At 39.5% G+C, this 27,365-nt stretch overlaps 2 non-coding genes across 2 annotated transcripts; both read right to left on the reverse strand.

Annotated features, from left to right (window-relative positions):
• Positions 1-5,220: 5,220 nt before the first annotated feature.
• On the reverse strand, positions 5,221-5,327 carry LOC120254472. Its single transcript, XR_005534634.1, has one exon. It is a non-coding gene; the product is annotated as a small nucleolar RNA R71 (small nucleolar RNA).
• Positions 5,328-8,337: 3,010 nt separating this feature from the next.
• On the reverse strand, positions 8,338-8,447 carry LOC120254473. The gene has a single exon (XR_005534635.1). It is a non-coding gene; the product is annotated as a small nucleolar RNA R71 (small nucleolar RNA).
• Positions 8,448-27,365: the final 18,918 nt, after the last annotated feature.

Genomic DNA, 27,365 nt, shown 5'->3' on the forward strand with positions numbered 1-27,365 from the left:
TATATTGTTGACACGTCCGTATATGCGTGTAAACCACAAGTGCACGGGTGTCGAAGTAATAATCCCAGATGAGTGGGTATCGTATCCACAGAGAGTAGGGAATAAAGACACTTAAGTTGTTTCTTAACTAATGTGGAAGATGAATAGTGATAAGTGTGACAAAATATGAAATAATGAAAATAAAAGCAACAAGATAGAGAGCACAAGTAAAGGAGAAGGTAAGGCAATCGATAAAGATGGGGTACCCGGATATTGATCCGCCAAGGACAATCGTTTCAAGTGCAAGAACCTTTTATTATATTTCCTAATTGATGCAACAATGAGTCATGGAAATCCTTAATTACATGATCCCAAATCTAAGGTCAACCATGGCTAACTCTATACATGTCCCGGAGCAGAGATTGAATAACTTCTCAACCTCGCACTCGCATAGAATTGCAATGAGCTCTAGGGATTCCAAGTGATAAACCCTATTCCTATATATAGACCTAACCCTTTTGTCTAGGTGGAAGATCCCTAGCCATAATTAAGCCCTAGGTGCTAAAATCACTTCAGCGCTTCACTCCGTTGCACTCGTAACTAAGCCCCAGCGGAAGGTCATCGCTTAGCCCATTCACTCTACTAGGGCCGCAAAGAACTCTTGGAACGTGGAGGTAGGATAGATCACACCGGAGGACAAAGGGGACGCTCCGCTACCTCTCGACTCACCCTCTCAACCCTCTCCAATCTAGCTTTGTCTAACTCTAATGGTGTGTCACTCACTCATAAGAGTTACCAATAAGAACTCTCAACCCTAGTGTCACTCTAGGGGAGTATTCATACAATCAAGTCTACAAGATTGAAACTCACAATAAACATCAATTAATTGAAAGCATAATAAAGAGATTCAATGAAACAAATACATCTTAGGGTTCACAAATACACAAGTACCCACTAGGGCTTTAGCTCTCCATGGAGCTAGATACAATCAATGAAATTGAATGTAAAAACAAAGCATCCATAGAAAACCCCCTCATTAGTCATGGCAATGGTCTTGTGGAGAGTCCTCTACTCGTCGTAAGGGTCCCTTTGTCCGGCCTAGGATACACCTTGCCTGATCGGTGCCGATGAAAGCTCTCCCACTGACCTTCTTCCAAACGGCGCGTGATGTCGGAGCCGTAGAACCTCTCCAATGCCCTATCCAATACCTCTCAAAACCCTAGCCGCCGCCCTCTCTCAAGTTGGGGAAAAGATGGAGAAAAGAATGCTGAAATCGGGGCTGAAATCGACTTTTAAAGGGCTGGAATCAGGAATCCACACGCCCATGTGGGCGCCCCTGTGGATTTTTTACACGGGCGTGTGGAATTTCCACATGCCCTTGTGGATTCTCTGTTTTCCTATTTTCTCAGCCGGCTGTAAACACTGTTGATGTGGTATTTTTGCTACAATATTTTCTACAATACCCAGCTACAGTACCGGCCTGAAATACTCCTGAATCCATACTTTCATCGAGGTAACGCAAATGGGCACACATTTACGTCGTGGATCGCCTTGCTTCTTTAATAATGGACATGTTGGTGGAGATCTTGTTCTATATGCACAAGTCGGAATGCTTGAATGTGACTGCCTTGTACCCCTCCAAATAGTTGTGCTAACTCGTGTACGAGGAGTTTGGCACACATTCCTGCATCTAGAACCCGACCTATGTCTTCACGTTTGAACCTTAGCAAGATTTCCTACAAATTAGTGCATTACGACCCACATTGGCTTCTTTATCTCATAATCGGCCTCACAACCTTACCTGCATGAAAGTAACATAAATACACCCATATTAGCGTTAAAACCCGAGAAAAGTAATGCTCAACACAAGGAAAGAACACTTCATATTCTTATCGCACAAGCACTTATCATTTTTTATAAACGTCACTGGTAATCTGGAGTAGCGCACTTGACGGTCACCCAAAGTTTATCATTTTTTATAAGTGTATAATCAAAATTTTATCTTATGGCGTTGCTACGTAGGTAATCTTTGAACTGCTCTATATTGTCGAAGCATTGGCCCACTTTTAAGGTCGACCCATCAAGTGCTTATGAAGACTGAACAATACTGAGCATCTTTGTGGAGGATATTAGGATAGATATGTCTTGACATCGGCATTCATACTTGTTGAGAAGGCATCCCTGAATGACAATGCATAACACAGACAATATTAATAGCTTGGTTTATTGCACAAAAAACTTAAAACCTACACAAGAAATGGCAATGTTATACAGTAAAACATACTATTACACAGAAACACATAATATTACACAGAACGAACATTTACTACACAAAGAACTATTGTAATAAACATGAAACCAATTTAATAAACATGTATGCGATTAATTATGAAGTAACACATAAATGAAAGGTAACTGACAATAGTTATCATTGTTATTAAGATGGAATCAATGAGGCCGAGTTCCAATCCGTTGACCCACTCGCGTCCTTGAAGGTGATGTCGACGACAGTCTTGTTGAAAATATGATGTATATGGCATATGAGTTGAAAGTTAGCATCTGACTCAATTGGGTAAAGCATCTTATATGAGTCAGGTGTCAAGAACTTTACGATGACCCTAGAATCATCCAATGGCCACCGCTCACTTATGTCACCCATTATTATTTCCCATGAACTCAATACGGTGAATTGAAACATATGCCCTTCTCCTTTGTATCTGATAAGTGATTTTGTATTAGTAATATGGAGTATTCTTTTCTTACATTGAGCATTACTTTTCTCAGATTTTAGCACTTATGCATATGTATTTGTGTTCTTTTATGCATTTAGGATTGTAGAGATAATTGTGGAAGAAAGAAACTAAAAGTAGATCATGGATGCATTTGTTGATAAAGTACTTGAATTGGACAAACATGAAGACACAAGTTGTGCTCAAAGACATGTGAGTGTGTGCTAACCTTCATTGTGCTCGAGCGGACACGCAAATTGGAGGGGCACAAAGGCAGTCACACTCACGTGTTCTGATTTCTACAATAATAGCAAGATCTTCGTCAATGTGGTTTAGTTGAAGATGCGACGCGATCTCCCGCATGGATGTGTGCCCATCCATGTGGCCTCGATGAAAAATGTGGATTTAGGAGTATTTTGGTGAAGTACCGTAGCGCTCTATTGTAGTAGTTACTGTTCATAGCTTGCAGGAAATTAACTTCTAGAAATTCACACGGGCGTATGGAAATTTCACATGCCCATGTGGATGCCCGATTCTATCCCCTATAAAAGCCACGATTTCGTACGTTTTAAAAGATCCTTTTCCCATCTTTTCCCCAACTTTTGAGGCGCTCGCGGCTAGGGTTTGGAAAGGCTTTGGCTAGGTCTTTAGAGTGGTTGTATGGCCTTTGCCACCGCATTTCTTTGAAAGATAGTTATTGGGGGACCTTTCATCAGCATCGATTCAGCGAGATGTGTCCTAGGCTTGACGAAAGAACCGTTAGAGAAGATGAGGTAACTCTACAAGACCATCGATACACACTACAAGGGGGGTTTTTCTTATGGATTGCATGCTTTTACATTCGATTTCATTATTGATTTTATATTGCTCCATGGAGAACCAAACTCCTAGTGGGTGCTTGGACTTATAAACCTTAGGATGATTTTGTTTCATTGACCTTTATTATGCTTCTTTAATTGATGTTCTAATTGAATTACAACCTTGAATGTATATTGTATTGACTTTCCCTTAGAGTGACACTAGGGTTGAGAATTTATCTTGGTAATCTTTGTAGATGAGTGACACACCATGAGGGTTAGACAAAGCAAAGTTAGAGAGGGTCGAGAGGGTGAGTCGAGAGGTAGCGGAACGTCCCCATTCCCTTCCGATGTGATTCATCCTACCTCCGCATTCCAAAAGTTCTTTGCGGTCACAATAGAGTAAGTGCTAAGAGACAAACTCTACTTGGGCTTAGTTGCACGAGCAATAGAGTGAAGTGTTGAAGTAATTCTTAGTTCTAGGGCTGAATTGTGACTAGGGGTCTTTCGCCTGGACCAAAGGGTTAGATCTATATTTGGGAATAGAGTTTATCACTTGGAGGCCCAAGAACTTCTTGCAACCCCACACAGTCCGAGGGTCGAGAGTATTCCTTTTTGCTAAGGCATAGTGTAGGGTTAGTCATGGTTGACCTTAGGTTTGGGACCGTATGTTTTAGGATTTTCACGACTCATTAAACATTAGTTAGGAGACATAATGATTAGTCTTGCACTTGAAACAATAACTCCTACGATGAGTAATGTTTGAGTGCTCCATTTTCTATCGATTGCCTTTCCTTATATCCCTATTATGCTTTTCTTTCTTCTCTTTACTTTTCATTTGCATTGATATTGTTCACACCACTCTTGAATCATCTTCACTATAGTTAAATAGCAATTCTTGTGTTTTTGAGCACTATTCGTTGTGGATATGACTACCCACTCACTAGGGTACTTAATTACTTCAATAACTCGTACACTTGCGGTACACACACGCGAGGGGTGTGTCAAGTTTTTGGCACAATTACCGGGGAATAGGCATTTTGGAAGCATTTTGCACTTTACTATTTTAGCTATCCATCACTTATTCTATTTCACACTTTCTTATTCTTCCATCGTTTTGATTTGTTTTTCTTTCTTTGGTTATAGCTCCAGGTTATGACCCGAGAAAACCCTTTGACTTTAGTTGAAGGAGATCTGGATATTGGAATTAGAATTCATAGAAGAGGAAAAGAACCTATGCAAGAACAGTCAAATCAAGCTGAGATAGAAGGAGAATGGTCTGATAATATGACAGAACAACATGAGCAGCAGAGGACACTCTTAGATTATGCCAGACCCATAGTTCTTGGCACGCAATTTAGTATTATGCGGCCACCGATTACAGCTCAGAGTTTTCAGCTCAAGCCAGGCTTTATCCAGATGTTATAGCAGCCAGCATAGTTTAATGGTTCATCCAGATGTTATAGCAGTCAGCATAGTTTAATGGTTTGGCTGATGAGGATCCAAACAATCATATTGAGAATTTCTTGGAAGTGTGCGACATACTCATGATTAATGGAGTAACAGATGATGCTATCAAGTTGAGGGCCTTCTCATTTTACTTGAAATGGAGAGCAAAGCAATGGCTACATTCATTACCTAGAGCATCGATCACTACATGGGAGAAGATGGCAGAAGCTTGTCTTGCTCGATATTTCCTTCCCAGAAAATCTACGATGCTTAGGAATGAAATATCCATTTTTGTGCAAGTAGAATTAGAGTCTCTTTTTGAGACATGGGATAGGTTTAAGGATCGCCTGCGGAAATATCCTTAATATGGGTTTCCCGAGTGGAGGATTATTCAAATTTTCTATAGTAGTTTGAGCCCAAGCACAAAATAGTTAATAGATGCTGTAGCAAGAGGTACCTTAAGAAGCAAGACCCCTGAAGAAGCCTGACATCTCATCGAAGAAATGTCTATGAACAGTTATCAGTGGAACATACGAGACAGGAAGAAGGTAGCTAGACTTTATGAGATCGATGCAGTCACATCATTAGCGACCCAAGTTGAGTCATTGATTAAGAAGCTAGACACTCGAACTTCTCTTAGAGGGGTCGCAGTGATGAGTTACACTTGGTATGGGGCAAGACATGCTCTATCTGATTGCCCAATTTCTATTGGTGATACCACTTCTATGAAACAAGTTGATTTTGTAGGTAATGCAATGAGAGTTCAAGGAAATCCATATAGCAATACCTACAATCCAGGGTGGAGGAGCCACACAAACCTTTCTTGGAGTAATCAAGGGCAACAGAAGGCTATAGCACCACCGGTTTTTCAACAATAACAACAACAAGCCCCAAACATGGAGAATCAAGTTTCAAGGTTGAAGAACCAGATGACCGACTTAGAGAAGGCTTTAACCAAGTTCATTCAATTGTCGGATACAAGATTTCAATTCGTTGATGCCACACTTCGCAACCACACCGCATCATTGCACAACTTAGAGAATCAAGTGGGCCAAATTGCGAAGTCACTCTCAGAAAACCTCAATGGAGTTTGCCTAGCAACACGTAAAATAATCCAAGAGAACATGCGAAGGTGATTGCTTTGATAGGTGTTCGTGAAGTTGAGAGTAGGTTCCTTAGTGAGAAGACTAATTTTGAATCACCCGAGGTCGTGGAGGTTGAGGAGAGAGCCAAGGAGAAGGAGGTAACATCCTTACCTTACTAGCCAATAATCTCTTATCCTTCAAGATTGAAGAACGACCAAAATGATGAGCGATACAAGAAGTTTTTGGATCTATTTATGAAGTTGCACATCAACATTCCATTTGTAGAGAGTGCATATGTGATCTTGGATGCTTCTTGTTCGGTGGTGTTACAGAAGAATATGCCGAACATGAAGAAAAACCCCGGAAGCTTCATCATTCCGTGCAATATTGGTTATTTGAGAGTTTTATTTGGGGATCTTCTTCCTATCTTTTGGCTATCTTTTGGAGAGAGTGCGGTTAGGGTTTGGAGAGGCTTTTGTTGGTTTTTAGGAGCGGCTCTATGGCATTTGACATCAATTCCCTTTGGAGGAGAGCTATTAGGGGAGCTTTCATCAACATCAATTCGGCGAGGTGTGCCCTATGCTTGACAAAGGAGTCATTGGAGAAGACGAGGTGGCTCCTCAAGACCATCGACATGGACAACAAGGGGGTTATCTCTATGGATTTCTTGTATTTATCTTTGATTTTATCTTTGACTTTGTATTGCTCTATGGAGAGCTAAACCCCTAGTTGGTGCTTGGACTTGTAAACCCTAGGATGATTTTGTTTTATTAATTTCTATTATGCTTCCTTTAATTGATGTTTTAATTGAGTTTCAATCTTGTGTGCTTGTTGATTTGATTTTTCCTTAGAAGTGACACTAGGGTTAAGAATCTATCTAGGTAATCCTTTGAAGGGGTGACAACTTCATTAGGATTAGACTTAGCGAGATTGAAGAAGGTTGAGAGGGTGAGTCGAGAGGTAGCGGAATGTCCCCTTTCCCTTCCGACGTGATTTATCCTACCTCCACATTTCAAGAGTTCTTTGTAGTCATGATAGAGTGAAGTGCTAAGAGACAAACTCCATTGGGAATTAGTGGCACGAGCAATAAAGTGAAGTATTGAAGTAATCTTAAGTGCTGGGGCTTAATTGTGATTAGGGGTCTTTCGCCTAGACCAAAGGATTAGATCTATATTAGGGAATAGGGTTTATCACTCAGAGTCCATAGAGCCTCAAACAGTCCCACACAGTGTGAGGTGTTGAAGGTATCCCTTTCTACTGGGGCATAGTGTCACAGTTGACCTTAGATTTGGGACCGTATGTTTTTGGATTTTCATGATTCATTAAACTCCAATTAGGAGGCAGAGTATTAGTCTTACACTTGAAACAATAGTCCTAGGGTGAGCATTGTCCGAGTACCCCATTTTATCATCAATTACCTCTCCTTACTCCTCTTACTTTTTCTTTTCTCTCTTTTACTTTCAGTTTCATTGATATTGTGAAAAAACATCACACACTGGTTTCACTCTAGCTAAATAGCTATACCTTGTGCTTTTAAACAACTATAACTTGTTTATTCGACTATCCACTCACAGGGGTATTTTATTACTTCGATGACCCATGCACTTACGGTACACACACGCAAGGGGTGTGTCATGTTTTTGGCACCGTTGCCATGGAATAGGCGTTGTGGAAGCATTTACACTTTGCTATTTTACCTATTCATCACTTATTATATTTCACACTTTCTTATTCTTCCATCATTCTGATTTGTTTGTTTTGGTTGCAGATCCATATTACGACCTGAGATAATCCTTCGACATTGGTTGAAGGTGATTTGGAAATTAGAAGAAGAACTCATAGACCGGGAAAAGAACCTGTACACGAACAGTTAAATCAAGCTGAGATAGTTTTGAAGGGTCTGACAATATGGCTGCACAGTATGAGCAACAGAGGACACTCTCAAATTATGCATGACTCACAGTTCTTGGCATGCAATCTAATATTGTGCGGCCACCAATTATGGCTCAGAATTTTGAGCTCAAGCCAGGATTTATCCAGATGTTATAGCAGCCTACACAGTTTAATGGTTTGGACAATGAGGATCCAAACAATCACATTGAGAATTTTCTAGAAGTGTGTGACATGCTTAAGATTAATGGAGTCACAGATGATGCCATCAAATTAAGGGCCTTCCCATTTTCCTTTAAGGGGAGAGCAAAGCAATGGTTACATTCATTACCTCGAGCATCGATCACTACTTGGGAGGAAATGGTAGAAGCTTTCCTAGCTCGATATTTCCCTCCTGAAAAATCTGCAAAGCTCAGTAATGAAATATCCCCTTTTGTGCAAATGGAATTGGAGTCTCTTTTTGAGACATGGGATAGGTTCAAGGGTAAGCACAGGCAGAGCATGCCCCTACTTGTCCTACTGATTTTAACTATCTGCAGTTTTTGATGATTTCAAGGGATAGCACGGGCTGAGCATGCGCGTGCCACTGGCCTCAACACGATGAGCATAATCCTAATATGTTCATGCTCTCTTCCTTGTTGGTTCCAGTCTTTTTCATGAGATTTCAAGGGGAGGCTCGTGCTAAAACATCATCGTGTCTCACTAGGGTCTTTCCCAGTGGTTCTTGTACCCAATGTACGAGCATGTTTTAGATGTTTTATGTGACTGTTCATTATTACCCCAATCATTCTCAGGACATATGTCGTGCTGGTCATGCTGACCATCTTCGGCCGCGCCCGTTCACCTCCCTTTCTCCTTTAAAACCTTTCCCCTTCTTCTCACACCGTCCACCGACCTCAACTGTAGACCTCCCTCATCTTCTTCTCATCATTCTTGTACAATTCCCATAAGTTCTTTGTATCTTTCTTGTTCTTGGGAGGTTTTCAGGGCATTAGTATGTTAGGATTTGGGCTTCGTTCCTCTTTCCATCGCTTTTTGAGCTTATACATTGTTCATTGAGCTCGTCGTGCTAGTTGGGATGATAATGGTTCTGCGAGTGTTTGAAAATTTTGTCTAGCACAATCGTGTTCTTTGGATCTGTTGTCATTTGGTTCCTCTGCTGAGCATGGTCTGCATGCTCCTTGCACGACCGTGCTCACCCCATTTTCTTTTCCTGTGCCTGACTAACCTTATCCATTTTACCTTTTTGCAGGTTATGCCGAGGACTAGCAGTTCATCACTGCCTATGAGGACCAAGCGATAAACTATTCCAACGTCCTAAATTCATCAAGAAGATTGCATATCTATCACTCAAAGAATTCAGGACGTGACGAGCCATTTATTAGGAGGCATTGCAGTTGTGAGGCTTGCGCACTGATGTTGAGCTTCTACTCCATGTTGGCTCTTGGCACCAAGTTTTGACATGAATGAGCTTGTCTATCGTCAGCTAACTCTCAAATTCCTCTCCACCTTCAAGTGAGTTCCATGTGATGATCGTTGGGACAAGGCTCGCGCCATCTTTTTAATGCCTGGTGGGCAAGCTTATCAGTTGAGCTACATAGAGTTTGCATTGACCCTCAGCCTGTACAATCGATATTACACTTCCACTATAGAGTACCACAGGTTGACTTCTTTTTAGCCACTTGGGGAGACTTTGAACATCCGTTGGCGGCAATTGAGTGATTGCAATCACCTTTTTTATCTGAGTATCATCTCCGCCACAACACTAAGGTCACATGCACTCTGTTTGGTTCATGCTTTACTATGGTGTACCCTTACGGACCGGAACAGCTCCACCAACAATATGTCTTCGGCTGAGTTTGTATGCCTATTGAGCATGCAGGCCCAAGTTCCTCTCCACATGGGGTTTGTCATCGCCTCCGCTCTACAGTGTCAGGCCACTGATATTCGCAGACATACTATTTTGTGGGACCATTTGTCATCCTTATTATTTGGAGCATGGGTCTTTTGGGATGTTTGTACCGCATGACTCCGGTGGGAGGCCAGAATCACTTCACACTTCACACCCTGCAGATAATGGGCATCGCCACCCCGCAGCACCCCATAGTTTCTAACATTCCTCAGGAGGATTATTTGGTACTCCAAGTTGAGGATCTTGGCATTGTTTAGTGAGGAACAAGCCTCCAGCTCCAAGCAAATAATCTGCCCGCAGGTCCTATTGCTTCTACCGGTGGTGATATAGATTTTTGGAGTGCTTGTGTTTCATAGCCACAGCATGTTTCCTTATTTTGGACTTGTGTGCAAATGTTTTATTTTGTTTGCCTCTTAGTACTTGTTTGTGTCAGTTATCAAAGGGAGTCCCCTGCTACATTTTTCTTTGTTTATCTTTATATTGCTATAGTTGTTGCCCTTTTTGTTTTTCTTATTTTATATTTTCATATTTCTAGAGCTTTACTTGTGTCTTCCATTGTTTTCAGGGAATTTTGTGAATGCTTGTAGTTTAATAACACACATGTTGAGAGCGCCAACATCACTCTCCTTGTTCAGTAATGTTCTTTCAACCTCCTCTATCTTTTATTATCTCAATTGTTTTTCCATGCTCATCATTTTACATTATGGACAATGTAGCAGTCAAGTGTGGGCAAGGGCTGCATGCTTGCTTTTCTGGAGATGAGTGTCTAATCGATGATGATCTGTGATTGATTACACTTAGAGCTTCTTAATCTTAGGGAAACACATGTGTGTTAGTTACCCATTGAGATCCATACTCTTACTTTGAAGGCTCAAGTTTACCACTCAACCCTAATTATGGAGCCACAAGTTATTAGGATAAAAACTGTCTTTTGATTTAAAAAACAAACTGGAGAGTCAGATTCCTTATGGATGCCCTACCGGTTCTTTGTACATACTTCATGAAAAATGGTAGAAAGAGCTATCACCCTAGAAAGTGAAAGCTACTCTTGAGTAGTCAAATTTTGGGCATTACAAGTGTATTTTTTAGGTCTAATTTTGCTAGGTTTAATCATGAAAACTTTGGGGTAATCAACTTAGGGTTTGCTTACACGCACACACAAGTTCTTTGAATTAAGAGTGTAGCCATTGATTGAATGTTCCTGTTATTTCTAACCCTTGTTGCTTTCCCTTCATTTAAGAAGTTCATATTCTCCTGAGGTCAGAGGTGATGCACTCATCTTTCTTTTCATTGAGTGATGTATGATTGCTTGAGGACAAGCAATGATTCAAGTATTGGGGTATTTGATGAGTGCAATTCATATCATGTTTTCTTACCCTCAATTCATGTTTTCTTGACTTTTAGCACATCTTTGTATACACTTGGTGCCATTTTGGGTATGTTTGTTAGTGATGCAGGAATTGAGGATCTTGATTCAATTAGGAGTGAATTTGGTTACCAAAAAGAGAAAATCGAAGAAATGTTAAGTGTTCAAGCTCAGCATAGGTAGAGCACAGTCGTGTTCAGTACCCCTAAATCTCCTAATCTTTTGCGGATCAAATGAAGAGTCTTGCAAGGGAGTGACACCAAAGTGAACACAGTTGAAGCACGCTCGTGTCCCTCCCCCTGTATATCTCAGGCTGGAGTTATTGTTCTATTCAACAAGGGAAGCATGTGCCGGAGGCTCCTATCACGATCATGTTCATGGAAGTACGCATCTTTCTCCCACTGAAAATCTCTGGCGAACACTTAGTTGATTCCCTCAAAAGTAGTCAATGAAAACAAGGTATAAGCATGATCATGGTTAGACCGTGTCGAGCTCGAAGACGGTCCTTTTTAACTCCAGTTTTTACTGTTTGCCCTCATTTTTGTTCGATGATTCAACTCTCCACCAAGAGGACTTTGAAGAGGGCGAAGATCAGGCTTCACCACACATCCTAAGGGGATTAAGGAAGAGTTGGAGGAACAAGAGAAGTGAGGTTAAGCAAATGGATCTCGGTGAGGAAGATTATCTTGAGGAAAAGGGAGTCATGTCATCTTTCTTTAGTGCTTCATCTTTATTTTCCTCGTTGTACCCATCTATGAGTGGCTAACCATCCACGGTGCCCCGGGATGTTGAACTATGATGTTCTGTATGCTTTGACTACTTGATTGTTAATGATTACAGAGTTCTTTCAGTTTCTTGTGTTTAATCTTGTGCTTGCATATCTTTATGGTTTAAATTGCACAACTGTGTAGGTAATCTAGTTATCTTGTTATAACTTGGTGTAATTGAGAATCATAATTGCAACATTGCTTTAGGGCACACATTTGAGCCGTAGAATGTACCTGGTAATCAATAGAATCAAGTCAACATACTATAACTCATAGGAATCATCCCCGGGCATTGCTCTTTTGTTGTTGAAAACACAATCCCGTTCCCCTCATCACTACCATTATTAAATCTTTCATTATTAGTTTTTAATCCAATCTTTCTACAATCTTTGTTTCACTGAACATCATAAGATAGATTAGTACTTTAAGTTCAGTCCCTGAGGTTCGACAACTCTACCCTTCATGGGGTATTACTTTACTACTTGTGTGCGACTGGTGCACTTACGGAGAACACATCAGTGCCTCAAGAAGGTGTATAAATACAAAGAGGACAAAGAAGAATTGAAGGAGGACCAAAAAAGGTAGGCTTTAGCACTAAGAAGAAGAAGAAGAAGAAGAAGAAGAAGAAGACTTAGATAAAGTAAATGAAAAGGTTCTAACATTGGTAACTTCTTTGGGATTAGTTTTTTCTTTTTCTCCAGAAGTTGATATGACATGGATGGAAAAAGCCTTAAAATGCTTTCTTTTGAGACAACGGCAAGCTTGACATTTCATAGCCAAATAACTGACGGTTTTGCCGGTGAGGACTAAAAAGGAATGCAAACATTAAAGGAGGTACTTTTGTGAAAATGGAAAAGTCAGAGGGATTGAACAGGAAGAATGAAACATTCCAGGGACTAAAAATTAATTTTCCCTTAATTGAAAGAAAAAAACTAAAGTACAGACCAGCCCGATACATATTGTAACCACATAAAGGAGTTAAAAAACATTAAAATATATTTTAGGCATTTTAAGGTCATCTTTTATATCTTTAGAGAATTAATATATAACTTTGAGCATGCATTCCAATAAATTTGGTAAAGAGTATCTGTAAGTTCAAATCCAAGTGTACAGGTACAATAACAACATCTTTTAAATATATGATCAATATCTAATTTTTATGCTCACTATAAAATTTAATGATAAAAAATAAATTATTTATAGATATAATAAAGTATAAAATCATCCATTTCACTACCTATAATATATATATCTTTTTGATAAATTTCATATTTATAAGTAAGATTTTAACAAAAGCTCTACTATAGAAAAGTTTCTACCTCATTTCTCTTGTAACTTATAACTTTAGGATTTGATCTCATGACTTGTTCATATTATTAAAAGGAAAGACAAGTTTTTAAATGTTAATTATATTATTTTCTTATGCAATACAATTTTTAAAAAATAAAACTAAAATATAAAATAATATTCTAAACTATAATTGTTAATTATTTTGATGTGAGATTTTAAAAAATTATTGAAAATACTATATATTTCTAATATCACTATCCTTCGAGCAGCAGACGTCAAAAACTTGATAGGAGCATGAAATTATGCGTGCCGATTACTGTAATAAAAGTGTGCATAAGTGTAGAGTGTCGGTCCACAAGGAGGAGGTGGATACTAGTAATGACTCTAGACTCGAAAAATAGCCTAAATGATCAAGTGAAGTATGTGTGAATAAAAACAAATGAACATAGTAAAGTACGGGAGATATTAGGAGAGAAATCAAGGAAGAAAATGATGTCCAGGCATAGCATTCCTCTAGGGTTATGAGGCATAGGACAATGGTTGTCTAAACATGCAATCATATTTGAGGCAAGCTTGATTTTAGAAATATATGAAACTTTTAATTTCTCGAGCGAGTATAACTAAATATATGCGAAGGCGATACAAACATCCATACAATCACATTAACACTCTATGAAACCTTATTGTGGGCTAATGAGAATCTCTTAAGTGAGATAAAATCTTCCCAAAGAGAGTATACTTAATCCGAATATATAGTAGAAATGTGATTTCTCTTAAAAATCCAATCCACATGATTGCAAAAAGCATGAAATTATCACCAATCCACTTGAAAGAGATTGTGGGAGGTAAAAGTCTCCTAGATACCCTAACCAGAGGTGTACCCACTATTTTCTCTAATTGTGGCAAGTCTATGCTAGGCAAGAATTTCTTCCCGTCACATAGCAATACCATGTATGATTGGTAGGGCTTTTTCCTCGTTAGCAATCAAGCATTCAGTCACACAATTAGACTCAAATAGATATGATTGCAAATAGGAAATCAATTGAGCATCAAAAGATCAAACAACCCGATGTCAAGAAAGTAAACTCTAGGATTCAACTTTTGCCCAATCATCTACAAATTAGCCCTCCATTAATGGAGGCAAGCTTTCACATGAACACATATATTGGAGAAAAAAACATGAAAGCTATGAGCCTTTTTAATCCATAAGATAAAGAATTGCTAGAAACTTTCCTTTACACTGCGAAGATGAGCTTAGCCGGTTGCGATCTTCAATCCTCTTGAATATAGATCCAAATCCTCAAATCACTCTTTAAGTGTTGGAGATTTGTCTCTTTTCTTCCTCAGCCTCACCTCCAAGAATCTCCCCAAAGAATAGAAGGATAAAATAGAATATCCTAAAAATCTAAATAAGTTCTAATTATACGGAAGACACGCACCGAATTGAGATGTAATGCGCAAGTGACACGGTGTCGAGTAATAATTACCACTGTGAGGTGGAGTGATCAGATCTCGACGAGGATTGGAAGTATTAGTATTAACCACTACTTGAGTTATCTAGTCGGGATCAATGGATGTGATGAAATGAACTAATTCAAAGAGAAGGTAATAAGCAAGCAAGCAGGCAGATATAATATAAAGAGATCTCGATCATGCAGGGATGAGGTACTCGAGCAATGCTCCCCCTATGATCTAACACTGAGCTCAAGATTAAGCTAAATACTTCTAAAGTCGAGTCCTAAAGAGTTGAGGGTAATCCAAGAACAACCGGCCCTTGCCACTAAGCCACTAGTACTAGTCCCCTACGAGGGTCCCGTGTGAAATCGCTCAGTCTCAACATCTCACACCCCATATGACTGCAATGAGATCTAGTGATACCTAAGAGTGAAACTGATTCCTAAGGATAGATCAAACCCTATTTCCCGGTGAAGGATCCCTAACCCCCACAAAGGTCAGGACGGAGAAATCTATCAATCTCATGCCTCACACAAATATGGTTGCATAGAGTCTATGGAATATGGAGATTAGGTAACACTCGATACATGTAAGAAAAAGGGACACTCCTATCTCACTGGCTCATCCTCTCAAACCTCTTTAACCTTGATGTTCTAACTCCTAATGGAGACCTCTCACATCAAAGTAACAAATCATGCAATGTAGATCAATCACAAGATGAATAACACTGCAGAAATGAAATCACAGGGTTAAAACTCAAATCAACTCTGATTTAATAGAAACATAAAGCAAATCAATACAAAAGAATAGATCATAGGATTCATATGCCCAAATACCTACTAGGGTTTAGCCCTCCATGGGGCAAGTTACAAAATAATGATGAATACAATGTAAAGCAATGAAAACCATAGAGAAAAACTACCTCAAATTTGTGATGATGTCCTTTGACAACGCCGCTTTTACTACGTGTGAACCCATAGAGTGCGCGGGTTTATCGAGATAATAATACCCTGGTGAGTGGGTGAGTGAGATCCACGAGAATAGTGATCAGAAATACAAAGATTGCTATTTAACTAGAGATGAAGATGAATCAATAGTCAGTGTGAACAAAATCAATAGAAAATAGAAATAGGGAAAGAAGAAGGAGGCTCAAATAAAAAGATAGGAGAGGCAATCGACGCGGTGGGGCACTTGGACATTTACTCACCCTAGGACTATTGTTTCAAGTGTAAGACCAACCATTATGTTTCTTAACTAATGCTTAATAAGTTGTAGAATTACTAAAACATACGGTCCCAAACCTAAGGTCAACCGTGACTAACCCTACACTTTGCCCCGCGGAGAAATCTCTCAGTCTCAACGCCTCACACTGTGTAAGGTTACTTAAAGCTCTAGGGACTTCAAGTGATAAACCATATTCCCTAATATAGATCAAACCCTTTGGTTCAGGCGGAAGACTCCTAGTCACAACTAACCCCTAGATACTAAGGATTACTTCAACGCTTCACACTATTGCTTGCGCAACTAAGCCCCAGTGGAGTTTGTCTATTAGCACTTCACTCTATTGTGATTGCATAGAACTCTTGGAACATGGAGGTAGGATAAATCACGCTTTGGAGGGGAAAAGGGGATATTCCACTATCTCTCAACTCACCCTCTCAACCCTCTCCCAGGTCAGCATTGTCTAACCCTCATGAGTGTCACTCATCCACAAAGGTTACCAAGATGGATTCTCAGCCCTAGTGTCACTCTAAGGGAAAATCACTCAACAAGCATTCAAGATTGGAACTCAATTAAAACATCAATTAAAGAAAGCATAATAAAAGGTTAAAGAAACAATATCATCCTAGGGTTTACAAGTCCAAGTATCCACTAGGGGTTTAGTTCTCCATAGAGCAAAATACAATCAATAATGCAATCGAGAGTAGAGATACAGATCCATGAATAAAACCCCCTTGGTGCCCGTGTCGATGAGTCTTGTGGTAGTATATCTTCTCCAAAAGGGTTTCCTACTCGTCAAGCTTAGGGCATGCACCTCGCGAATCGAGTCGTGCGATGACTCCCCAATAACTATCTTGAGAGGAACACGGTGTTGAAGATCATAGAACCACTCAAAAACCTAGCCAATGTCTCTACAAACCATAGCCACGGCGCTTCCAAAAGATGGTGGAAGATGTGCAAAGCAGATGGGGAAAAACATTCTCGAGCAGGGCTGAAGATTCGCGACTTAAATAGGTTGGAATTGATTTTTAGTGCGGCACATGAATAAGTAACTACTACCGTAATTTTTCTACATTGATTTTCCTATAGTACTCCACAAAATACTCCAGATCCACACTTTCATCGAGGCCACATGAGCGAGCACACATCCATGTGGTAGATCCCATTACATCTTCAATAAAATCACATTTAATGATAATCTTGCTAGCATTGCACAGAAGTCCGGAACACATAGGGTGTGAGCGCATTTGTGCCCTCAATTTGCATGTTAAGCTCAAGCACAACATAAATTAGCACATACTTATATGTCTTGAAGTATAACTTGTGTCTTACATTTGTTCACTCGAATTTCGTAACAAAGTGCATTCATGATCTGCTGGCTTCATACTTCCATACTTGTCTCACAGACCCCACATGCACAAAGAACCGCGATACACATGCTGCATATAGCGATAAAATTTGATAAAGTAATGCTCATTGAGAAAGAAATTAATACTTCATTTTACTAATAAAAAAGTACTTATCAGATGATGGGTCGCTCGACCCCTATGAGCAGCCCTCTAATATGGCTAAAGACCTCGTCAAAACCCTAACCGCCTTTACCGTCTAAGTGTTAGCCAAAAGCCCTACATAAAGTCTCTGAAAAATAGGACAAAGCGGCCTATTTATACTATAACACGCGTCCGCATGCTTTGCTATGGATTTTCACGTGCCCGGCGTGAGATTCACTGCCGAATTGTGTGAATAGTAATTTTATTTACATTATTCTTTATGATAAAATTCGCTGTAGCTTTGTTTGCTACAACACTTTTACTACGATACTAATCATAAACCGAGTACAAACCTCGTTCTCTTGGGGCCATGAGTGGTACACGTCCATGTGGTAGGCTATAAAATTTTCTTCATCGACGCATCTTTGAGAGGTCTTACAATCTTCACAAGAGAGGAAATGAAGATGTGATTTCGTATTTATGCCTTTCCAACTAGTAACTTGGCTTGAAACTCTTTGGTAGTTGGCACACATCTCCACCTTCATAAACTCCCAAAATTGTGTCTTGTATAGCTTATCTTTTAGCTCTTTTTGAATCTTCAAGATATTCACAACCTAATAGCACAAAAGAACACCAAATACACAATATCAGATATAAACCATGGTAAAAATAATGCTCAATGCATGTAAAACATATATAAAAATATGTCTACTCAACTACTTATCAAACTCCCCCACACTTAAGCCTTTGCTTGTTCTCAAGCAAAATTAAACATTAAACTCGTTGAAAGAAAAGAGAAGTTCTTGGCCTTAGGTTCACTAAGAGGTTACAAGAATAAAATTCTAAAGTTGTGGAGAAAATAAAACACTGAACAAAACAATCAATGCTCTGAAACAATCCACCTAAAAATGAATGTGATGAGATCCGAATGAGTGTGTTTGTGAAAAACTCAACTCATGTCAACACTATGTCACTACTAAGTTCTTGTAACATAGGACTTGTTATAAACATAGGTAGTAGCTTCACACAATCCTCTATGGTAGCCCTTTCCCAAGATGCGTCCCGAGTGGCTTTCACACTTTTGAGGTGGTAGCTCTTTCTACCAAAGGTGGTAGCTTTCAGACATCCCATGAGATAGCTCTTTCTCTCATTAGGGCATAGCTGTATCCGACTTATGAGGTAGCTACAGTACATCATGGGTGGTAGCTCTTTTCACCCGCTATGTACACAAACATGAAATAAAAATAGCACACTAAAAGTCAATCAATGATGAACTAGAGTTTTCATAGGTCTAATTAGTGAGAAAAAGTGCACAAAGAAGCGATGGGATGAAAACTGGAGCATGATAAAATCCAATGTTTACAACCTCACTAATAATTAAACTCACCAACCTAAAAGTGAACCTTCATTAGCAACAAGAGCATGACTCATGAAAACACAAGTAAAGAGTCATGTATAAGGTTAACTAACCCCACACTTAAAAAGATGTACACAAAATGCGCTCAATGTACCCATGTAAGCTAATAAAAATAACATCAATGGAAGCAAAATGTATGCGGGAATACAATTAAAACAATACTCACAGAACTCCTCATTAACCCGTTTGGTGAAGTCTAACTCATGGGCGTGTTAGCCATGAGGTTTAGCAGAAGCTCACACGCGACCGTGAGTAAAATCACATGATCATATCTATGATTAAAACATCATCAATATCATTCTCAAGGTCATACGCGCTCGGAATTACGGAGTTGATGAGACTTCGTCAAAATAGGAAATGAAAACACGAAAGGTTCCACGCAAAGTGGAACAATAAAGCACATACTCCCCAACTAAAATAAAACCATGAGAGACCACTTTCGAGAAAGGTGAAGCCTTTCTGAGTACAAAGAATCCACAAACTACTAACAAAACAAATAAAATCCTTAAGTAAAATGAAATAGAGTCTCATGTGACACCTCAATGCGTCGGCATCTAGAGTGGATGTTGCAGTGCTTTGAGGCGTAGTCTTGGTGCGTAGGCGAGATAAGGACAGCGCTGTGATGGACGCGGTCGTAGTGCCTTCAAATATATGATCAAGAGTAGCTCTAGAATTCACACAGTTTCCCGATTGTTGGTAGCTCTGACAGGCGGCCTGCGAGGTCAAAAGCGAGACTCGTGAACTCGGAGGAGGTGGAAGATGACTCGATGTCGGCTTGCTCTTGCGAGTCTTTGCCTCGGTGATCATAGGCTCAGCTATAGGTGGTGCCTCTATAGTTTCTGCATGCTCCTCATCATCCTCAAATGACAACTCCACTAATGTATATCTAAGATATGTCGCCTCATAATGCCCATCAAGCGGTGACCAGTCTCAGCGGGTGTTGGGCTACGTGATCCTCTACGTCGCCTACTAAAGCGAGGTGGATCAGGACCCATGCTGAGACATGGGGCCAGAGGTAATATGAGGGTCCCGCAAATAGTGCTCCTAGTCGATGCTCACTCGCGCCGAAGATGAGTACGACAACAGCATATCCCTGAGACGGAGAGGCACTCCATGCACAATGGAATGGAGAGAGGGAAGTACACAAGGTGCAGATCCTGCTGAGTGAGCTTGTACTATCTCCACAGCAACTTTGTCACGGCCAGAAGCTAAGAATAGCATGAGATACTGTGCGCCTATGTGTCGATGAGAGAGGTCACTTCATGCGGGACCGGAGGATATAATGGCGAGTCACCCCATAGATCATGGATGACTGGCCCGAGTGAGATCATGAAGAGTGGTTAGTAAGAGGCTGTGCGTACTCGATAAGTATCATCATAGTCGATGATTGGCCTGTCGAGATATAAAGAAGGCTGGGTGAGAGACATCCCATGCGGTTGGCTCGGGCCTAGAAATGAATGAAATATCCTCCGTGTTAAAGTTAGTATCGGCCATGTATCACGATTGGAAGCAAAATGAGGCGAGGAGCACTAGAAGGTGATGTCTGCTTTCGCGAGGCTCTTAGATGGAAGTATGTCGGTGCCAACTCCCACACTAATAAAGGTGTTTTGCACAAATAAAAGGTGTCTAGCATGATTTCCTAAGAAGATTTGCATAAAAACACCACGAAACTCGATGAAAATGGTGATGAAGACAAGGAAAGGGTGGAGGAAGTGAGGAAGCATAGGGCAAATCCGGAGGAGAAAACCTAGGTGAAAACTACGGCAAACCACTCTAAATATATCCATGGGTTGAAAATTGGTTTGAGAGAGATCAAAACTTTGAATTTTATAAGGAGTGAGCAGTGGGAGATGAAGGGGCTCCTTGAAGAGGAATGACAGCAATGAATAGTGACCCTTTATCTTCATATAGCATGGGGGTGTAAATTCCACCCCGTGCTTGAAATCTTGTCTGACCCGATATAGAAATTGCAGCTGCTATGTGGACTACAAAATTTACGCATCACATTACTGATTACTATCAAAAATTATTACAGTTTTTCAATTTTAAACATTAAATCCACCCTAAACTAAGTAGTACATGTAAAATCGTTAAAGATCACCAAAACCATTTCACAAGAACTTTTTGACCAATCAACAAAATAAATCTCAAGATTTTACTAAGCCAAAATTATTCTTTGTAGAATTAAAATTCTAGGAATATAACAAACTAACTAAAAGCTTGGGTTGCCTCCCAAGAAGCACTTATTCGATATCACTAAACTCGTCGTACCTGTCACTTGCCACCTCGTGGTGGCTCGTAAGATGGAAACTTCCTTCCTTGGGAACTGTACACATGATGGGCGAAATTTTGCATACTCAAGGGAGGTTTCGTCGTTGCAGTGAGGAGTGGCACACACTTTTTCTACGTATGCGTATATCTCCTGTCCCAGCTAAGTGCTTTTCGTTAGCCCAGCGTCTCGGGTCTGCCCGATAGCAAAAATCTGTTTCCGCGAATCCTCACTAAGTTTCTTGAGGACTTTGTTCACACAATTGTTAATTCTCCACCTCACATGTCCAAATACTCTCATATGATCCGAGCAAAAATTCTTGTGAGTACTCTGTTACTTAATATCATCGACACTGACATCTAGAAATAACAAGTGTCATCAAAGTCGAGAGTGCTTCTTTTCTTCCTTTAGCGTTAATATATATATATATATGATCTTTTCTCCTTTGATCGCCGTATGTCACTTTCCATCCATGTCAATAGGTGCCTTGGGTTAAATGAAGGTCTTCGAATTAATGGAACCTGGCATCTTCACATTAACATCTAGCACAACAAAATGCATAGAAAAAATATACTTGTCAACCTTCACTAAAACATCTTCAATTACACCTCTAGGATGACAAACAGAATGATCGTAATTTATGGAGTCATGCAGGAGTTAGTCTTGAAAAGCTCTCTCCTTTAATTTTTTTGGAAATAATGTGCATGATGTAGCATTAATACTAAGCTCCCGAATCACGGCCAAAGCTTTTTCTTCCCCAAACTCGATTGCACGCTTTAGTACTGATGAAGCTTCTCGGAATCTCATCTTGTTTGTAGGTGTTTTGAAGCATAGCGAACAATTCTGTTAAGACCACAGCCACACTCTCTCCATCTTCCTCTTGTTGGTCAAGTGGTCCTTTGGAACTTTGCATAATGAGGTATTTGAATAATGCCTCAACTGACAGAATGTTGATTAACACCATATTTGCTTGAATAGATCGAAATTTTATATTTTGCTCATCGACTTAGTCTTTCTTCATTTGTGCGGATAAAGGGATTCTTAGGTATGTAGAGGATGACACACTAGCCCTTTCTCCTTGTCTTACACCTTATCTTATATGTCTTTTCTTGAGGAAATTTAAGCAGTCTTCCTAGTAGAATTCTAAGCAGAAGAATTTCAAGAATTGTTCTCGTGATGGAAACTTTTATTTGGAGCTCCTCTGTGCTCCTCGAAATAATCGCCTTCACTTGCTCTCTTGGGTTAGTCTCGATTATTTACTTAGCAAGCTTCCTGGGGCCTTTCGCGATAGATTAAGCTATTTACTTACTTGATTCTCCAAATTATGCAGGAAGTTGTATGATTCTGAATTGTTTCCTCTATGTTTTTGGAATAGCAGCCAACCGGGTGATTAAAATAAACTTTGACAAAATCAACACCTAATTCTGAAACTCTCTCTAGAATCAAAGGTGTTTGCTATGAAGTCGTTGTGGGGCAACGGCCTTTTACGCCCTTGATTTCCCCATAAAGAGATTTAGGTAGTTTCTCCATCCCTTAGTTGCAGTGTTGCTAAGGGATTACCTGTCCTCTTCCCGAATTGCCACAAAATCCTATATTCAATTGGGGCTGGAAGTAGCAATCGAGATAGGACAATCCTTGCATATGGCATATCGAACCCCCACAACCATCACAACTTGTGACTGTAGCTACCTTTGATGAAATCAAAAGTATCTAATTTCTTGCTCAATATTAGCTCTGCTTGGGCTGCCAAGGATGTAACACATCAATCTTATAGAGTCCATCCACTTTTTTCTTTTCTCTTGCATTCCATTGGTAGCTATTCAAACCCATATCTTCAATCATTTGTTGGAGGCCTCTTGAGGTCTTGTTTCCCAATATTCCTCCAATGACATCAAGAAGTTATTTGTGCTTAATTTCAACCCGTTATAAAATATGAATGACCATCCATTCCGGGAACCCATCTTGTGGACACTTCCGCAAGTGGTCATGAATCATTCCCAAGTCTCAAATAAGATTCAAGCTCCATATATGAACAAATGAAGATATCTCATTACAATGCTTTGCCAACTTCTACGGGAAATACCTCTGAGAGGAAAACTTGGCCGTTTCGTTCCATTTGTGATAAGACCCTCTTGGCAATGAATGGGAGCCATTATTGGCTCTTTCCTTCAAGAGAATAGGAAAGCTCTCAAGTGGTGCATCATCCAAGCTCATTGATCTTCAACATACCTTTTGCTTAAGAAAATTCTCCCAATGTGGTTGTTTGGGTCTTCACTTTCAGCTGACATTAAATTATGCCGGGACTATTGAACCATTTAAGATGAAAACTCAGCTTTAACTCAAGTGCAGGTTACTCCGGTGGCACGACAATGCCTCGATTATGTCCCACAATTGTGAGCTACAGCAAAATCTAGAAATTATTCTTTGTTGCCCCTCTTGCTCAGCCCATGTTTTCAGATTTTCAACCTAGATTTTTATCACAGAAATTCTGTTCTTGCACAAGTTCCTTGCCTTCAAAGTCTTCCTCAATTTCAAGAACCTCTTCAATCAATATGTGAAGGACCACGGCATGCCCTTAACCTTAGCTAAAATCAATGAAAACAATGACAATGGTGAAAAGAGATACATGAAGTGAAAAACAAATAAAAATGTGAATGACAAAAGTAAGCAAGTCCTAGTGTTCCCTAATATCCCGTTTCCGGCTTAGCGGCCCAAAAACTTGTACAGCGCTGGTGCGTATAAACACTTAAGAGTGCATGGAATGCCGGAAGTAATAAATTACCCCTGATGATGGGTAGTGAATCCACATGGAAAGAAAGTATTAGTATTAACCACTACTCGATTATCTAGTGGAATCAATGGATGTATTGATGAAATAGACTAATTGAAAGAGGATTAATAAGCAAGCAAACATGCAGATATAAAATAAAAGAGATCTCAATCAATGAATATAAGATATTCAGTAATATTATTCCCTTAGGATCTAACACGAGCTCAAGATTCACTAAATTCTTCTAAACCTTGAATCTAAAGGGTCGAGGAGTACTCCAAGAACAACTGCGCCCTTGTCTCGAGCCACGATACTAGTCCCTGATGTCACGGTGGAGAAATGGCTCGATCTCAACTCACACCCCATATGGCGCAATACAGGATCTAGGGATACCTAAAGAGTGAAGCAGTTCCTAAGGATAGATCCAACTTCCCCTATTTCCCGACAGAAAGATCCCTAACTACAAGGTCGGTAGAAATCTATCAATTTCCACGCCTCACGCAAATATGGTTGCATAAGTTTATGGAATACGGAGATAGGTAACACTTTCAATCCAAGGAATGGAAAGGCACTCTATCTCATGACTTACCCTCTCAACCCTCTTTAACCTTGTGCTCTAAGCTCTATTAGGACCTCTAGCATCAGCGTAACAAATCATGCAATATAAATCAATCCCAAAGATCAATGACACATGTAAACAATGAAATCCACAAGGGTTAAAACTCAACAACAAGATTTAATAGAAACATAAAGCAAATCAATATTACAAAGAATAGATCCTAGGTTCACATTCCCAAACCGTACAAAGGTTTTAGCCTCCATAGGGCAAAGTTACAAAACCAGTAGTGAATACAATGTAAAGCAATGAAAACCATAGAGAAAAACCCCCTCGAATTCGTGATGATGGCATTGATGGGTCGCTCAACGTCTTGAAGAATCCTCCTCCGAGCTAGATTCTTTGAAGGCCCCCTTATATGCCTACGATAATTTTTCACAAATCACGGTCAAACACTCTTTCTTGAGGCCACATGGTGGGGCACACGTCCATGTGTGGTAGGCTATAAGACTTTCTTCATCGACACATATTTACGAGGTCTTGCAATCTTCCTGAAGAGAGGAAATGAGATGTAATTTGCCTTTGTGCCCTTCCAGGCTAGTAATTGAGCGAACTCTTTGGAAGTTGGCCCACATCTCCACCTCTATGAACTCCTCTTATGTCTTGGTCCTTAAATTGAACAAGAAACTCCCAAGGAATTGTCTTTATATATTGATCTTTGATTCCCTTTTGAATCTTCAAGGCATTCACAACCTAATTGCACAAAGAACACCAAATACACAATATGAGACATAAACCATGGCCAAAAGCGATGCCGATTGCATGAAAAAGATATATAAAAAAGTAATATGTCTACTCAAGCACTTATCTGCAGTGCTTATCGCCACAGTACGTAAGGGCTACCGTGTAAAATTTGGAGAAAGATAGTCCTAAGCCTTAAAGGGATGACTTACAAATATAAACCCATTCGTAAGGTCTTCTATTTGTATTTGTGGTCGACACGAGTTCATAAGTCTTTGGATAATAAGCTACACTATACGATCCTTTTGAAACGCCACAAGCGTATGGCGTATTTGTGATCATAAGCTCCTCTGGATGGTTCTCATGGCCATCCTTATGCGCATAAGCCTTACCCATAAGGTCCTCTAAATTGGTTATGAATCCCACTTACAAGCATAAGCATACCCACAAGGTCTTCTAAAATTGACTTCTAATTTACATATGGATGACCCGTAAAATTGCTATAATACGACCTAATTTGCTTATCCTTATTCTAATAATGTGGAGAAAGCTCCAACTTCATCGTTTAAGGTTTGAAAAGTTTCTTTTGGCTTTCTCTCTCTCTCTCTCTCTCTCTCTCTCTCTCTCTCTCTCATCTTTAAGCACTTCCCTAAACGACGATGCACAACACACTATATTTAGCCATGAATTTCATGTATAGTTCTAATATGCCAATTAAGTGTACAAATTGATATTAAATACATAAGGCATTGTATACTCATCAGTTCCCCCTTAGAGACACACAATTTCATATAAAATAAAATTTTAATGAAAGCATTTACATTTAAGCAAGAATGAGAGGAAGAGCTAGATAAAGAAATAAGCGATTACTTCATAGCTAACTTTGCCACCATCCTTAGGGAGGAAATGGTAGTACAAGGAAGAGAAGATCAATTGAAACACGCATAGTAGGACTGAGACTCCATGATATCGACTGCGAAGATAGCTTGATGCACTATCTCTCTTCAATCCTTTGAGCGAAATATTGAAAGGAAGGCAATCTATGGGTGGCCCCCATTATATAGTTCTACGAAGTTAGAAGTATTATATATGATATTTATTAAAGATAGAAGTTCATCTTCTTGCCTTAACATCTCTCTTCAAACTCTGATTAAAGAACAGTTTGCCATCCTTCCCCACAGATCCATTCATGATAATATCATTCCCTTAGGAGATCTACTTGAAGGATCGATGGCTATAGGTGAAGGACAAACCATATCTGTGGAAATTCCATAGGCATTCTCTGATAGAAGTCATAGTATATGACATGCGACATGTGAATATTATTAAATTTTAATTGCATGTGTACAAATAAATGGATTTATAATGATTGAGTTTTTTTAATATTTATTTAGAATCATATAATTTAGGGTCATATATACATGCATTTTAAAGGCTTCTACAATTAGGAAACTACTCATCTAATTAGATAATATCTCCGTATCTTTTCAAAAGTTTTATATATCTATTAACTAACCATTTATGGTTTTGCTGTAATATTCAGGTTATTTCTGCCATTTAATTTGCTAACCTTAGCTATTAATTAAGCGGAAGCATGATTTTTATTGAAAATATTAGAAGTAGTAGCTGCTGACAAGGAGAAAGAACATGACCATACTAACCCGTCGATTGAGGAGTCGGCTGCATCGAAGGAAGCTGATAGGGATGCAAATTGCTCACGTGCGATTATGTAATAAGTTGGCATAAGTGAGTACTAGTAATGACTCTAGATCAAAACTAACTGAATAATGAAGTGATTTGTGTGTGAACAAGAGCAAATGAAAACAAGAAAATATGGAAAATAACAGCAGAGAAATCAAGGAAGAAAGCAATATTCGGGCATAGCATCCTTCAAGGGTTTTGAGCATAGGACAATGGTTATGCGACCATGCAATCCTATTTGACTGAAAGGTTTTCAGTGTAAAACCCCGATTTTATAAGCGATCTAAGCGAATAGGTATAAAGTTGATATGAATATCACACAATCCTTAGTAACACTCTATGAAACCTTCATGTAGACTAATGATAATCTTTTAAGTGAATGCTTTCCCATGAGATTATCCTAATCTAATATAGAATAAATTGATTTCTTCTAAAGCTCTCCACATGATTATAGAAAAGTTACAAAATATGATCAATACAC

Source organism: Dioscorea cayenensis, unplaced genomic scaffold (genome assembly GCF_009730915.1).
Source record: "Dioscorea cayenensis subsp. rotundata cultivar TDr96_F1 unplaced genomic scaffold, TDr96_F1_v2_PseudoChromosome.rev07_lg8_w22 25.fasta BLBR01000466.1, whole genome shotgun sequence".
Taxonomy (NCBI): Eukaryota; Viridiplantae; Streptophyta; class Magnoliopsida; order Dioscoreales; family Dioscoreaceae; genus Dioscorea; species Dioscorea cayenensis.